Below are 17,582 nucleotides of genomic sequence, written 5' to 3' on the forward strand. Positions count from 1 at the left end.
ACTATGAAGCGGAATGTCCACGGCTTGAGCCATGACTGCACAAGAATGTGAAAAAACAAAGATTACTTTGTAGCACAACTGGGTAGTAATTCAAGGAAACCGTTTTAGATAGATTCAAGCTTGAAAAGACCGATTTCAAAAATAGGTAGGTTTTTCCGACACCACCGTTTTCCGGAAACGGGAATGAAGGGGTTAAGGTTTGAATGATATACTACTCGAGTGTCATGATATAAGGCCAACAACGTATGGGCGCCATGTAGCAGGGATTCCGTTCTCTTACAGAACTGTGCATAGAGATCAGGAACCTCAGTGAATTAGGGTGACCCAAAACTCACCTCAGTATCCAAAATCCCCTTACCGAGCTAGCTACAGTGTCTCATTGGTCGTAACAAACTCCCAATGACTTAGACAAGCCAGAACATGAACTTAGGTTACCTCAGGTATCGTGGAACACATGAACACTCTTTTGCTCTATAATCATTTCAAACCAGAACGTGGAGTAAATGAAGACACGTGCAATTTTGAAATATTTATGATTCAATGCAAGGTTCTCAAACGCAGTATCTTATATAATATGAGAAGACATATTATAAAAATCAGAGTTATCAGCATAGTCACTAATCCATAATAAGCAAACGGTGATAGCATATTATAATGCAATAATCAATAGAAATTTGTATCACCTATTTTTCGCTCTCCCTATTTAGCATACTATATCATATCTAAGAAGGTCTCATTTGGGTTTTAGCAGGGCGGGCCCATACCTCTAAATGTCAGGAGGAGAGGATCACATCATCAGCTACCAGCTCTCTGCATGCGAAGCACCATCAAGTGTGTTTGTGCATTCTCAGTAACTCTATCTTAAACCCGCTTAGAGCCCAATGTTGGCAGCAACTGTATTTGTGTTATGTCTAGTGGTGCGAGGATCAGAGCTCCCAGCAACCTTGTGTTAGGTTATTCTTAGAGGGTTCAGCACTCACTGTTCAGACAGTGTACCAAGCACGACTGATATCAGAGCAATAACATATTATTCTCAAATAAATCACATCTTTCGTCTAGGTTGAAAGCTACAATAACAATTATGTGTTGTGTGCAAACTGAAGCCAAAGGAAAATATGTCATTTAAACACTTAATAAACTCATGCTAACTTAACACAGTATATAGAAAAGCAGCATCTATATGACAAAACCCATAAACAAACGTTTGTAAAAAGGACTCTTTTTTCTTAAATGCAATCCCACTTCCTGTAAGTAATAAAAAGGGCTGGATTTGTTAAAAAAAGTCTTCATTTAAATGCAACACAAACATGTTCATCGGCTCACCCCAGCAGTCCACCAACACTGTGATGTCATTCAACGGAGTGAGTCACAATTTGCGACCGATCCGCCTCAAAGATCAAAAACCTCTACGACAACTTCATCGACCATCCGCCAGGCAGGACAGATGTCCCCCGCCCCCCAGAAACACCAACCAGCCCACCATCTCCAACTGGACACTGATCACGACCGAAGACACCGCCTTGACGATGAAAAGCATCCACTCAGCCCCACCTCTTCAACATCTACATTGCCCCTCTCGCAGCCATCGTCCGACAACACGGCCTAAACATCGTAACCTACACCGACGACACCCAGCTCATCCTCTACCTAACCAAAGACCCCACCACTGCCAAACTCAACTTCCAGAAAGGAATACAAGACATTGCTGTCTGGATGACCAACAGCTGCCTGAAGCTCAATGCAGAGAAGACAGAAAAACTAATCCTCGGTACCACCCCTTCTGCAGGGGACAGCACCTGGAGGCCGACTGCCCTCGGAAGCCCACCTACCCCCTCATACCACTACAAGAACCTCGGCATCATACTCGACTCATCACTCACCATGAACCGATAGGTCAACGCTGTCACCTCCAGTTGCTTCAACACCCTCCGCATCCTCTCCAGACCTTCAAGTGGATCCCCCCTGAACCAAGGAGGATAGACACCCATGCACTCATCACCAGCAGACTGGAATATGGAAACAGACTCTACGCTGGCATCAACAACTCCCTACTCCGCAAACTCCAGACAATACAGAACACCACTGCCAGACTTGTACTCTGCATCCCCGACAGGAACACATCAGCCAACACCTAGAATGTCTCCACTGGCTCCCCATGGAGAAAAGAGTCACTTTCAAAATCCTCACTCATGCCTACAAATGCCTACACAATACCTCAACGACTGAATCAACTTCCACGTACCCAAAAGAAACCTCTGATCTTCCAACCTCGCACTGGCCGAAACCCCGCGCATCCACAGAGCCAGAGCAGGAGGAAGATCCTTCTCTCATATTGCAGACAAGACCTGGAATGAGCCACCGGCAGGATCAGATGTGTCCCCTCCCTGAACACCTTCAGGAAGACTCTCAAGACTTGGCTCTTCGGCTAAACAGATCTGCGGACCCCCCCTCCTCAGCGCCTTAAGACCCTCACAGTTGAGTAGCGCACTTATAATTCCCTGATTAATTGAATATTGATAAGGTAGATCAAATTGCAACCCATTTCGATTGGTGATTAGCACATAGGTGTGTTTGCCAAATCTGATTTTGTTTGCAAAAAGGGCAGTTTGCAACTACTTTTCACGATTGTGCACACAGCCCATAGATTAGAAAAAATATACATATTTAAATATATATATAATTTAAAAGTGGTTTATATGATTAGAGCTAATAATGAGGTTGAATGGGAGAGAATGTGCTATGTGTATTGAATTGTGAGACTAGAATTGCGTGATCCTGGGCAGAAAAGTTGTATATCCTATAAGAAATCTAACAGTGACATGGAAAGCAGCCCCCGAGTCCAGGGTTCAAAAGGACAAACTGGGATGAACAGCATTTCGATCGCAAAGTATTTGAAAATGGCCGAGAAGGCTTGTAAGCTGTTATTGAACCTTTTTTACCATACTAATGTTATTGTTTTTTTAATACTATACAGAGAACATTCGCATCCTAAAGAGAACACTGCATTCATCACCAACAGCCAACTATTAAGAGGCTCGATAATGAAAAGTAGTTTTAAACATTCACAAATAAATTCACAGAAGCAGCCAAAGTTATGATTACCAGTTAGGTGTTTCAGCAAGAATATTGATCAAACAGTCTCAAATATGGGAGTAAATGATAAGTTAGTTTGTCAATGAAGCAACTGTCACGCGTACAGGAAATACTTTCTCTGATTTGATTACAACACTGTGTATTAACAGCATAGCGAAATACAAGCTTTTCTGAACACTACAAGTCTAAGCCATATACTGAGAAGAGCAATAGGCTGAAGCAAATTAAAACGGAGTTAATGAAGTAGAACAATATAAACCAATAAGGTTAAGTGTTTGACTAAACAATTTGACACCGATACACAAGAGGCAGAAAAAGGGGCCAATTTACCATTATTAAACAATTGGAAAGTGTTTTTCTCAGCATGCCAATCGCTTGGGGAATAATGTTTAGAGTACAATAACTCCTATGTTCTCAATGACTCTCTCGTGGTTATGCGAGCTACACAGCCCACCGTTCTTGGCGCTGCAGTCCTGGTGGCACACAGGGGCCACTTAGGAGATTTCTAGTTGGCGTTCTTTGGAAGGATTGAGTTTCCCGATGACAAAGCCATCCGTGAGACAGAGCCGAGTGTTGGAGCTAAGGGCCTGGAGGATCAGCGGGGCCAGTAGATCTAAACTTCAAATAGTTTAAGTTTTTCCCTGAAACTATTGAGAAATTGTGCAAGGCAGAGCTGATTGGACAGTCCACTATGAATTAGTGAAGTGAATCCCAAAGAAAAGTATTTGGACATTTGGGGCCCGATGTAGGTAAAAGCGATTTTCCGATTTCAAAATACCGAGGCGGTCCGAATCGGTATCCTGAAATCGGAAAACGAGATGTAGCTAAAAAAATGCGAATTAATACCGAATCGGTCGGCATCGGTAATGTGAATCGGTACGTTCCAATTCGGCACGGACCGATTCGGTACTTACCGAATCGGCTAACACCGAATCGGATATTTCCGATTCGGCTAACACCGAATCGGATATTTCCGATTCGGCTAACACCGAATCGGAAATAGCCGAATCGGTAAAATCCGATTCGGCAATCAAAGATTCGTAGCTACGAAAACACATCCATGGCGAAAAAGCCCATAGGAATGCATTGAAGAAACCGAATCGGTAAAATACGAATCGGATAATACCGAATCGGATTTTACCGATTCGGTAATATCCGATTCGGAAAATGCCGATTCGGCAAAGCCGATTCAGCCAATGAGGTGGCTCCCCCTCCCCCACCCAAACTGGGAGTGGCAACCCTGGCAGGTGCAGCTAATTAAGAAGTTTCTGGAGAGCCAGCCTGAGCTCAACACTCACAGTTAGCAGCAGTGGGAGTAGGAGGGTGTGAACTGTAGTGAAGAACATGGCAAACCAGAGCGAGAGCCAGAAGTCCTCCCAGAAGAGGAAGCCCAAGTTCAGCGCCACCGAGCTTCAGGTGTTGGTCGAGGAGGTGGTGAGGGTGCACCGCCAGCTGTTTGGAAAGCTGTCCCTCAATGTGCCAGACAGCACCAAGAGGAGGATCTGGAGCGAAATCGCCCAAAAGGTGAATGCTGTGGGTGTCACCCCCAGGTCCGTGGATGATCTCAAGAAGAGATTCTACGACATCCGCAGCCTCACAAAAAGGAAGATGGCAGAGATCCAGAGGCAGGCTGGAGGCACTGGTGGAGGCAGGAACCCGGCGCCACCCCTCACAGACCTCGAGGAAATGGTCTCCTCCACCATTGAGAGGGAGAGTGTTACTGGAATTGGGACCCTGGACAGCTCTGCCAGAGCTATAGCTACAGGTAAGAAGCATGCGCATCATGACACACCCTACCAGACACCTCCCCATTAGACACAATGCATAGGCAAACCCCAGCACAGTACTGTAACCAACATACAAGAGACAAGTATCATGGTACATGTAGTCAGCAGAAGTTAGCAAAATATGGCAGTGCAGAATCACAAGACAGGAAACAGTGTGACACAGTCTAAGGAGATGCAAGGACATGTGGAATGCTTTAATTGTACTGACTGTAATACATCGGTACTCAATTTACAAATGCCTCTTTGTACCTAGGGGCACCATCAGGCGGACAACCATTGTCATCAGAGGCAGCAGCACCATCTGACACTGCACTCGCAGGGCCGAGAACCAGCCAGGCTGCCGAGGAGGAGGAGGACGGAGACACCCTAGGGCTTGGTACGGAGGGAGACCTGGTGATAGACTTCGAAGCACTGCACTCCCCACAAATGGCCAGCACACCCCCCTTGCAGTTCTCCCCTGAGAACTCCCCGACAAGGGACCCCCTACCACCTACACCAGCTCCTGCCACAACCATGGCTTTGCCACCAGTACAACCTGTCCTGGGAGCAGGGGCTCAGGGACCGGCCAGCACCACACCACCACCAGTGGCACCCCAGCCCACTCAGCAGGCCGGCAGCAGCAGTGCCCGGCGACGTGCCATCACCACCACTGCTGCACCAGCACGGGAGGGCAGTGTCTTCCTGGGCCTCGAGGGAAAGATGGTCAAGATACAGAGGCAGCAGGCAAAATCCACGATGGCCTGCCAACGCCAGCTCCTGCGGCATAACCTGCAGATGGGAGAAATGGTAAAGGGATTACAGGCCTTCGTGGAATCAAACAAGGAGGTGGCAGCAGGTTTAGGCAGGCTAACCACTGCCATAACCCAGTTGTGTAGCAGAATGGAGGAGCAGGAGCTGGTGCGCAGGCGGGATGCCCGTGTGCAGAACCGCTGCATGAGTCGCCTTGCTGCGGCAACGGCACAACTGTGCCAGCGCAGCGCAAACATGGAATCTAGCCTGAGTCAGAATACGGCTGAGCTCACAAGGGGAATGGCCCGGATCACCACTGCTATGGAGGCCATGATAATTTCGAACACAGCCACAAATCCTGCCCTGGACCTGGGGGATGCTGGGGACAGCAGCAGCCGCAGCAGCCCGGCCAGCGCAGCGTCTGAGCCACGTAGGAGCACCAGGTGCTCCGCAGATGCTGCTGGTCATTCAGAGGGGGCTGAGGGACACCCCAGTGGGGCTGGCAAGCGGGCAAAGAAATAGACTTGCAAGGGCGGGTGAGGCAACCTGGACCTTGGACTTTTGTTTTCTTTTCCATTACACCATTTTTTTGTTGCACATCAGTGCAGTAACTGTGTTGCAACAGTATTAAAATGTGTTTTTTTCAAAAAAACCATTCAGCTGTCTTTGCATCTGTACTCACTCAGAAATAGTTTTCAGTAATCTCCTCACGTCTGTATCTGCCATCACTTGGCGTACACGCCCCAGCTGGCTGTGTCAGTGGCACAGCTTCGTCGTCGTCATGGTCCTCGTAGTCAGACAACTCCACCTCAGTGCCCTTCTTCACCGCAAGGTTGTGTAACATTGCACATACAGCTATGATCTTGCAGCAGGTGATGGGGGTATACTGCCTTGCACCTCCACTCTTGTGCAGGCATCTGAATCTACTTTTCCAGATGCCAAAGGTCCGTTCGACAACATTCCTTGTGCGTATGTGGGCCCAGTTATACCTCCTTTGGCTGGGTGTGGAGGGGTTGAGGTAGGGGGTGAGTATGAATGAGCGGAGGGCATATGCACTGTCGCCTGGAAGAGAAAGGGGTTACATTACACACATGCATACATGTATTCCACCTAGCTACTATGTGTTATGGGGGTCTGATGATGTGTCTCACCTAGGAGGTATCCTTCACCAAATTCGCCAGCCATCAGCCGTGCATAGATGCCGCTCTGTTGGAAAATATAGGAGTCATGGGTACTCCCTGGAAATTTTGCTACCAGGTCTGTGATGGTGCACTTTGCATTGCAGATCACCTGCACGCTGATGGTGTGTGTAGATTTCCGATTGCGGTATATGTATTCGGTGTCCGCTGGTGGGCAAATCGGAATGTGCGTGCCATCTATGCAACCAATGATTTGGGGAAATTGTGCCATCTGGTAGAAGTCAGCTTTAGTTTGTAGCAGTTCTGCGTGGGTTGCAGGGAAAGAGATGTATTGGTCCATCCTGTGTATCATGGCGTCAAGGAATGTGTGGAAGAACCTTGACAGGCTGCTCTGGCTCACCCCTCCTGCCGCTGCACCTCCACTTTGATAGCTGCCAGACGCTAGCAGGTGTAGGCTGCATAGCACCTGGATGTGCGCAGGGATGGCGTGTGCCCTTGGGGTGTGGTGGTCCAAGAATGGTTTGAGATCCCTGATGAGCTCAAGTATGGTGTCAGAGTCCAGCCTGTATCTCTGTAGGATCTCTGCCTCTGTTAGCATGAACAGGGTTATCCTCTGTCTGTAGACCTGTTCATTTCGTAGCCATTCCCTCTGTCCTTCCTGCTGTAGCCGTAGCCGCCTCGCAATGACATAAAAAGCTGCCATCCTGCAACTTGCAATGCATTTTGGGACTGTTTATATGGGTTGGAGTTGGTTACCACCTGATTGGAATCCATGGTAAATTCCGAGTGAATTCTACCGATTCTGAGCCGATTTCGGTGTTTCTGTGCCTCCCTACATCTCCCCATCTGTCGGAACCGGGGAATTTCCCGATCGGCGATTCATACGAATCGGTATGTTTTCCGATTCGGCTCATGTCCGATTCGGTCTATCTACCGAATCGGTACATGGACCGAATCGGTTATTCTCCGAATCGGTGTCACTACCGAATCGGTACATGGACCGATTCGGTTATTCTCCGAATCGGTGTCACTACCGAATCGGTACATGGACCGATTCGGTTATTTTCCGATTCGGTGTCACTACCGAATCGGTACATGGACCGATTCGGTTATTTTCCGATTCGGTGTCACTACCGATTCGGTACATGGACCGATTCGGTGTTTGCATCCGAATCGGTGTGTTACCGATTCGTTACATATCCGATTTTCGGTATGTACGTATCGGATTCTTTCCCATTCGGTACACATTCCGATTCGGTTTTCACTCCGATTATTTATTTTTTTGGTTCCCTACATCTTGATGGCTGTTTACCGATCGGTAAGGGCCAGTAATCGGTATTTTCGGCCGTTACCGATTGGTACCGGCCTACCTACATCGGGCCCTTGGTATTTTTTTTGACATTTAAGATTGTTAGGCATACATCTTTGCTGTTCAGTCCATGAGATTACTCAGGTGTTGGTGTTGCGTCAAGTAGCCTGGTGAGGTCTACAGGCTCTTCTTTATTGGGCGACTAGAACTGGCGTCATAGGGTAGGAGAGGCAGGTTATTAACAAGCATTGGTAAATGCATTAGGTTTCGGCTATGTGGTGAATTAGAAGATGTTTTTGTGTTAAGTTGTAGCTTGCTGTTAAAGTTTTGTGACTTCTTTATGTACAGAAAGGCAGTATAGTGTGCTTTTACTAGTGGTATACTGCAGTATGTAATAGCAACATATTTGAAAATGAAATGAAAGAGGGATATAATAAAATTCATTGATATAAGAGCAATATTAGGTGTTTAAATGCATTCTGACAACTTTTGGGCTGAAGGGCCACTGCAACCGCTGCATCATTCAAATCATACTGCTGGTGCCTGCAAGATAACTGTAATTGTGACTGCCTATTTAGTACAAAAATATAGCAATACTAGCAGCCCATCCCAACGTTGTCCGGGAGCAAAAGGCTGCTTCAGGGCCCCCGCCCGCCCCGCAGAAGAGTTGTCTGTGCAAGGCCTGGCCCTGTTTAACTGATTTGGCCCACTTATGTTATTTTTTTAATTCGTATGTATTGTTTTCCGCGTTTTATGTTGTCCGCAAGATGTGAGGGAAGTGTCGTGTCACCTGTTTAATGTTTTTTTTTCTTTCGAAGGCTCTTTCCGTGTGTTCGTTTTTGTATCCCTTCAAAGAAGTTTCCCTTTCGTTTTGTCAATTGTGTGGTGAAGTCCTGGCAGTGCTCGAGTGATTATGGGCAGTTGTGTTATTTTCGTTATTCGTATGTCTTATTGTAAGCGTCCGCAAGATGTGAGGAAAGTCTCGTGAATGCGCAGTCGATTGCGTTTCTCCATTAAGAAATGTCGGCTTTTTTTGTTCGTGTTTACCCCCCTGTGACATCGTTGATCAATGGCCAATGGTTAAAGACTTTTTTTTTTGGTAAGCCGAAGTCGTGTGTGTGTTTTCTTTGGTGCGTTGTGAGTGGTGTAGTATGCGAATAATCCTGCCCCCTGTGTGTCGTCATTTGACACTCCTCGTCGATGGAAGGCCCGCCCGGATTTTAATGCGAAGGCGTCAATGTTGTCTGGGTAACTGCAACGAATGTGTGTATATTTCTTATAGCGCGCACCTCTGCTGTTTTTGTATATTGGTGTTACCGCACTGTATGTGTGAATTTAAATTCATTGAAAGCGCATTTCCACTGTATGTGTTGGGATTTGCAAATGTTTGTTAGAAATTCATTGAAAGCGCATTTCCGCTCTATGTCTGCATATTGTGCATTCTAAATTCAGTGAAAGCGCATTTACGCTCTATGTGTGCATATGGAAGTGTGTTGTGAAGTCGCTTGGCCTATGTTTGTTATTTGCACTTGGCACGGCCCTGTAAACGACCACATTTGTTGTTTGAGACGCCCACGGCCACGACCACGCCCCCAAGGGACTATATTACCACTTTTGGCGTTTTTGCTTTTTTAATGTATATGGTGTACATATCTATAGCCTATGTCCTTCTACCACATCTCCCCTTTCAAATGGTGTATTGGGTGTAGTGATTGGTGCATTACTTTTGTAGTTTACCTGGCTCAAAGGTTTGTGTTCTCTCTTTATAATAGTAGTATAGATGTGTTTTTTTGAGGAGCTATGATAACTGTTGGTCGTTGTGCCACTGCACCTGCTGCACCATTCAAATCATGGCCATATTGCCTGCTAGATAAATGCACTTGTTATGGTCTTGATTAGTAGTGAAATTTAGCAACAACCTCGGTTCAGTGGGGTCCCTAAAGCTTTTGGCCCGAGTGCCACTGCACATGCTTCACCATTCAAATAAAGTCCCTTTTAACTGCAACGTAATTGCAATTGTGACTCCCTGTTTAGCAGTCAAATATAGCAATAGTATGTGCTTAGAGGAGTTCTGACAACTTTTGGGGCCAGCGCTGCTGCACCATTCAAAATATAACTCTGCTGTCTGCAAGGTAACTGCACTTGTGGCTGCCTGTTTAGGAATACAATATAGCAGTATTTGGTGTTTAGTGTGGTGCCTGGAGGTTTTAATCCCGATGCCACTGCACCAGCTGCACAATTCAAGTAATGACCCCCATTGCCTGCTAGATAACTGCACCTTCGACTTCCTGTTTAGCAGAAAAATATAGCAATATTTGGTGTTTAATGGAGTTATGACAACTTTTAACCCCAGTGCCACTGCACCTGCAGCACCATTTAAATCAAGATCCCTTCAACTGCAAGGTAACTGCAATTGTACTGCTTATTTATTAGTAAAATATAGCAATATTAGGTGTTTAGACAAGTTCTGACACACTTGTGGCCCGGTGCCACTGCACCTGTTACACCACTCAAACCATGACCCTAGCCAGAAAGATAACTGTGCTTGTGACTTTCTGTTCAGTTACAAAATATAGCAATAATCAGTATTTAGCGGTGCCAGGAGCTTTTGGGCCCAGTGCCACTGCACCTGGTGCACCATTCAAATAATGACCTTGCTGCCTGCAGGATAACTGCACTTGTGACTGCATGTTTAGTAATAAAATATAGCAATATTTGGTGATCAGTGGAGTTATGACAACCTTTGGCCCCAGTGCCACTGCACCTGCTGCACTATTCAAATCATGACCCTGTAGTCTGCAAGGTAAATGCGCTGGTGGCTGACTGCTTAGTAGATAAATACATATCAGAAACAAGGGCGCCCAAACGAGTCAGCACAGGACCTCGGGGAACATATTTCTCAAACAACAGCGGTCCCATGCACAATGAGTTCAAGGAACAATAAATATAGACACAGTGGACCTATATTAAGTAAGGTGATTTGTCCAGCCGGACAGGGATCACAAATCTTTACTGTCAATAAAGCAATCAAAACAATACCTTACATTCAAAAGAGTGAGACACAAGCCTGTGCCCTCACGCTTACAAATTGGCAAAGTGATAGGGTAGTAAAGAGACAGAGAGAAGAGTTTTTTAAGCAAAGAGTGAACGATTTCTGAAAATGAAAAAATGACAGAAATTCAATTATACCATTATACGCATATCACATTTGGTATACATTTAAATATATGGTGTTTCAACAAGTCGACGGCGTTTCGATCCCTTTAACATAATTCATGGGATCATCATCAGGACTAGAATTATGCCTAAAGAGTATTGGACACAATAGCCTGATAAAAGGACTCAAGCAATCACTTGGGGTAAGGTGAAGGCAGTATTGCACGGCATCAACCACGGCGGGTCGCCGTGTTGTTGGAGCTAGGGTAGGGCTGAAAAGTGGTCGAGTCACAAGGGATCAGGACGTCTTCGTTTGAAACGTGGCAGATAAGGACTAGGCCCGCAATGGGGGGGTTTAAATTTATTGGCGCGAGTTACTGACACATGGCCCATAGACCCAGATACACTGCCAGCACCTGATACAGGACATGTCTCGACTGATACCCTGCCACTAACAGACACATGCGAGTCAACTGCACCAGCGCCACTGTGACCACTGAAATGATGAGCCACAGGGCTGTATGGTCCAGGAGGCAGGGTGGCTCTGGGAGCGGGGGATAGTTGCAATTGGCCGATATCGGATTGTGCATGTGTCAATGCTGTGTGTCTACGCTTCTTTTGGACATGTGCCTGCACCCTGGACAGGACAGGACTCACAAGTCGACCGGACTGAGAAGCAATGTCACCCACCATGGGAGGTGCATGTGCTGGGGGGGGAATGGTCTCTGGGGACGTGCTGGAGCCTGCTTGTCGTTTGCTGTGTGGCTGCCTCGTGGGCTCTGCAACATGTGTCATGGGGGATGCCACGACAGGGTCCACCTGCATCCGTCCCTGACGGGCCATGATGGGAGTGGAGGTAAGGGGTGACTCCACTGCTGAGTCTTCTGTATTCCGTTTGCCAGAAAACAGCTGTCTCAGAGCAACTATGGGTGATGTATGCCTGTCCCTGACAGCGCCACTGTTCATGGGCGAGTCCTTGGGCCTTGGATGTTCCATTTCCGTCGGAGTACTGTAGTCTGTGGACTTGCCCTGTTCCCTGGATGGTGCCCTCTTCCAGGCAGCAGACTTGTCGTCTGTGGTGTACATATCAGCAGGACACCCCTTCTGCCCGTGTGTGTCCCTGCCCCTGGGACTGTCCATGCTCCTCTTAGGTGCGTTTGTCTTGTGACTATTCTTGTCCCTGCCCTTGGGAGTGGCACCTTCCTTCGTAGTATCCCTGCCCTTGGGAGTGCCTACATCCTTCCTGCTGTCCCTGCCCTTGGGAGTGGCACCTTCCTTCGTAGTATCCCTGCCCTTGGGAGTGCCTACATCCTTCCTGCTGTCCCTGCCCTTGGGAGTGGCACCTTCCTTCGTAGTATCCCTGCCCTTGGGAGTGACTACATCCTTCCTGCTGTCCCTGGCCTTGGGAGTGGCACCTTCCTTCGTAGTATCCCTGCCCTTGGGAGTGCCCACATCCTTCCTGCTGTCCCCGCCCTTGGGAGTGGCACCTTCCTTCGTAGTCTCCCTGCCCTTGGGAGTGCTGACATCCTTCCTGCTGTCCCTGGCCTTGGGAGTGGCACCTTCCTTCGTAGGCTCCCTGCCCTTGGGGGTGCTTACATCCTTCCTGCTTTCCCTGCCCTTGGGAGTGCTTACATCCTTCCTGCTTTCCCTGCCCTTGGGAGTGCCTACATCCTTCCTGCTTTCCCGGCCCTTGGGAGTGCCTACATCCTTCCTGCTTTCCCTGCCCTTGGGAGTGGCACCTTCCTTCCTAGTGTCCCTGGCACTGGGAGTATGCGAGCCCTCAAGAGATGTATTCGTCTTCTCACTGTCCTCGTACAGGGTAGTGTCAATGGAAGCGGGAGTGAGTCTTGGCCTGGTAGTACCTTGTGTGTGGGATGGCTGTGCAGCATGTGTACCCATTACACCCAACCCCTCTTTTGCCTCACGTGTGTGTACTCCACTACATCTGACGTTGTCCTTGTGAACACAGTTACCTGACCTAGGGGATGGGGTCTGAGGCCTCCGTGCCTTGACGTGCTGGCTGACGCTGCTTCTAGTGCAATAACCTCTATTAGAGTCCAGATCAGAACATTCACTCCCCCCTGACACATCCTGAGTTGTAGATGGTGGAACAGAAGTACCACCCAGTCCATGCGACTGTGCAATGGCAGACGACACACTGTTAGACAATGACTGCAGTGTCCTGTGTACACCAGCCAGATCACCATGCATACCTTCCATGAATGCCACCACCTGCCCTAACTTCCTATCGTGGTCTTGGAATGCATTAATCATACTGGTCTGGCCCACACACAGCTGTCGCAGCAGATCTACAGCCTCTGCACAAAGTGAATTTTGGGTCACCGAGGCTGGGGCAGCGGTGCCGACACCGAACGCCACTCTGCTCCCCCTACTCCTGCGTGCACGAACAGTACATGGTGCAGTTGCCGGCAGGGTGGGCCCTGTGTGCTGTGTCCCGACCGAAGGTGTAGGTTGTCCACTCCCAGTCTGTGACAACAGTGCTGACTCACCAACACTGTCGGAAGTTGATGACGATGTTGTCTCCACATGCGAGTCCTCCGGGACGGTCCTGTCCCCCTCTCCGCCGCTGGCCCCTTCGGTGTCAGTCTGCGTGTGCGCGACGTCTGATCCGGATGCATTGCCTTCTGTAACCTCCGCCGTCTGTGGCTGAGTGCCCTCTGCCAAAGCTGAAAAGCACAGGAAATGGGTGTAAGTAATGGGCACACACACGTACAGTACTGCTGCGGAATCCCTAAAGCCACTGATGACACTGTCCATCGATCCCCCAACCTGCACACAGCCCACCCCAAGCAGTCATCCTCACAGGAATTCTGTGGCGTTGGCCGTAATACATGTACAGCATGCACACTGGGCATGAGGAACTACATCAGCACACAAGTGTTGCCAAGGGGTGACGGAGCACTACAGCATGTGCATGACAACTGAACAGCTTAGCAGGTGGCGTCTCAACATTCCACATGTGCAAGTGAAAAGTTAACTGTGGCAATCTCACCAACATGCCATTGGAAATAGACTCACGATATACGGAAGACCCTAATGTGTGTGGGCAACCATACATGCATTGCACTCACAAGCAACTTACACTGACAGTAAGCTTACCGCCACGTTGCTGTTCATCCACACGCAACCGCTCGGACAGGTCAGGATGCGTCACAGCTATGATACGGTGCATGAGAGGGGTCATTGAGCGTCGGGCCAGACGTGCCGTCTGTGGAATCAGCCCTAGTGTCACTTCCGCTACATTCTTGCTCAGTCTGGAAATGTCGTCCCAGCGTTTGTGGCAGTGTGTATGTCGTCTATTGGACACCCCCGCTGCTCGTACTTCACGTGCAATGCTCCTCCACACGTCCTTGCGAAGGTGCAGCTTTACCTACCATGATGGGAGACAAAAGGGTGGAAGTCAGGGGACAGTTGGCCAGTCACACAGATAGGAGCAACACATTACTCTCAGCAGCCATGCACATATCGATTTTGTTGTTGTTCACACATCACACCGCCAAGTTTCCCAGAGACCAGGTGCCATATCACACCTCATGCACCACAACTCATCCCCCACGACACTTACCGCCTGTCCGGGTGCGCCGTACAGGCGTCCGTAGTTGCGTAGCACAGCGTCCACGAGGGCATCCAGCTCCGCGGCGGTGAAGGGACGAGACCGGACCTCTTTGACTCCAGACATGGCAAGGTCACGGAGTATGGCACTAGAGCGGCAGTCGGTGGTCAGCTCCGCAGCAGCAGGTGGAGGTGATGGTCACAGGCAGCAGTCGGTGGTCAGCTCCGCAGCAGCAGGTGGCGGTGATGGTCACAGGCAGCAGTCGGTGCTCAGCTCCGCATCAGCAGCAGGTGGTGGTGATGGTCACAGGCAGCAGTTGGTGGTCATCGTAGAAAGTTTGCTTTTGCACATCACACATATATAGGGCCCTGTGGCCATGTCAGTGGCATACGGCGCCAGCCATTGGTCCGCTGTGAGAGCGTGTTTGGAATTGGGCCAATGATTGGCCCTGGTGTTGCGGTGAACACCATACGGTACTTGCAATTGGCCAACCGTGGCCCATGTCCACACCTCCCATTGGCTGCACTTGCACAGACCGTCACGCTCACACACCGGCAACTGCACGTGCTAGAGACCGGGACGGATGCATCATTTGCAACAAAGTTGTAACTGTGGCGCCACCATGGCGGGGCACGTATTCGGCGGGGGAGGTGGAGGCCAATACAGCCATTAGGTGATGTCCATGCACATGACAGGTCATGACCCCCTTACAGTGACATTGCATCAGCCAGCCTACACCGGCCGGCCCAGCTCTACCCACTACCGCCGTGCCAGACCTAGGCCATGACCGCCGTTGCGGCCGTGCCAACTACCGCCGCTTCAGGCCCCCTCCACTACCGCCGTGCCCTGGCGGCCCTGGCACGGCGGTCATGGCCTAGGTCTGGCACGGCGGTAGTGGAGGGGCCTGAAGCGGCGGTAGTTGGCACGGCCGCAACGGCGGTCATGGCCTAGGTCTGGCACGGCGGTAGTGGAGGGGCCTGAAGCGGCGGTAGTTGGCACGGCCGCAACGGCGGTCATGGCCTAGGTCTGGCACGGCGGTAGTGGAGGGGCCTGAAGCGGCGGTAGTTGGCACGCCCGCAACGGCGGTCATGGCCTAGGTCTGGGACGGCGGTAGTGGAGGGGCCTGAAGCGGCGGTAGTTGGCACGGCCGCAACGGCGGTCATGGCCTAGGTCTGGCACGGCGGTAGTGGGTAGAGCTGGGCCGGCCGGTGTAGGCTGGCTGATGCAATGTCACTGTAAGGGGGTCATGACCTGTCATGTGCATGGACATCAGCTTATGGCTGTATTGGCCTCCACCTCCCCCGCCGAATATGTGCCCCGCCATGGTGGCGCCACTGTTACAACTTTGTTGCAAATGAAGCATCCGTCCCGGTGTCTAGCACGTGCAGACAATTGGAATGTTGAACGCGGGCCGCGTATGGCCAGACGTCAACAGCGGAAGCAGTGCACCGCCATGGCGGCGTCAATGAGTGCATGTCAGCTGACGATGCACGATGCACTATGTTTAATTGTCTGCAGCTGCATGATGAGAGTTGTGTGCGTGATTGCGTGACTCCACACTTCAGGCTCTATCCCATGTTTTCCATGCCATGCCCATCGGTGTGCCACTAATGACCGTCACTTTTGGGTCATGTCACATGCCTTGTTGGCAGTGATGTTGAGGTGCAACAGAGTGCATTCGACATGTTGCAACACATCATGTAGCTGGTGGGTGCACATTGCTACGTCAATCCATGTTGTTGTGACAATCAGAGGTGTCACACATGAGCAAAGCGTACACTGCCTATTACATGTTGGATAGAGTGCGGTGACATGTGTGTGAGTTGCACAGACATGCGTTGTATGTGAATTGACTTCCATTCCATTTACTCCCACACAGGAGGGCTCAAAATGTCCATCGCCCATATACTGTGCTGGAGGACATGGTGGACGAGGAGGTGATCCGGAAATTCAGGCTTGATCGACGTAGATTGCTGGAGCTTGTGAACAAGTTGTCTCGTCACCTGCAGCCGCGGAGAACTTATCCAGGCTCAATTTCACCCACCCAAAAGGTGATGGCGGCACTCCATTTTTTTGCGACAGGCACATTCCAGTACACTATAGGACATGCCGGGGGAATGTCACAGGCCATGTTCAGCACGGTACTCAAGGATGTACTGACAGCCATGATGCTGTACAAGCATGAGTACATACATTTTCCACAGGCGGCAGAGTTGGCAGCGGTCAAGGCAGACTTTTATGCACTGGGTCGCATTCCACACGTTGTGGGTTCAATTGATGGCACGCATATTGCGATAATTCCGCCACGGGCACGTGAGCAGGTGTTTCGGAATCGGAAGCACTTCCACTCCCTTAACGTGCAGGTGGTGTGCCAGGCCGACAACATTATCTCACATGTGTGTGCAAGATTTCCTGGCTCTGCACATGACGCCCACATCATGCGGAGCAGCATAGTCCCACGACTGATGGCAAATCTGCGTCCGGCACAAGCCTGGCTTGTTGGTGAGTATGCTGTGGTGACTGGAGTGATATCTGGGTGGCTTGGTGTGGCCACATGTGCAGGTACTGATGTCTCTCTCTCTCTAATTCCCACATACACAGGCGACTCGGCTTACCCAAACAGGCCTTGGCTTCTGAGTCCAATTCTAGGCCATAGGGATCTTGCAGGTTCAGACATGAGTGTGCAGGGTGCGGGCAGTCCTCGCACCCCGAGAGTACGTGCAGAGCCAAGACTGGTGATACGGGAGGTAGAGGAGGCGCCAAACAGGTCTAAATTAGACCGAGGGGCGCCATTA

The sequence above is a fragment of the Lissotriton vulgaris genome, chromosome 4_1, assembly GCF_964263255.1.
Source record: "Lissotriton vulgaris chromosome 4_1, aLisVul1.2, whole genome shotgun sequence".
In the NCBI taxonomy this organism is placed as follows: Eukaryota; Metazoa; Chordata; class Amphibia; order Caudata; family Salamandridae; genus Lissotriton; species Lissotriton vulgaris.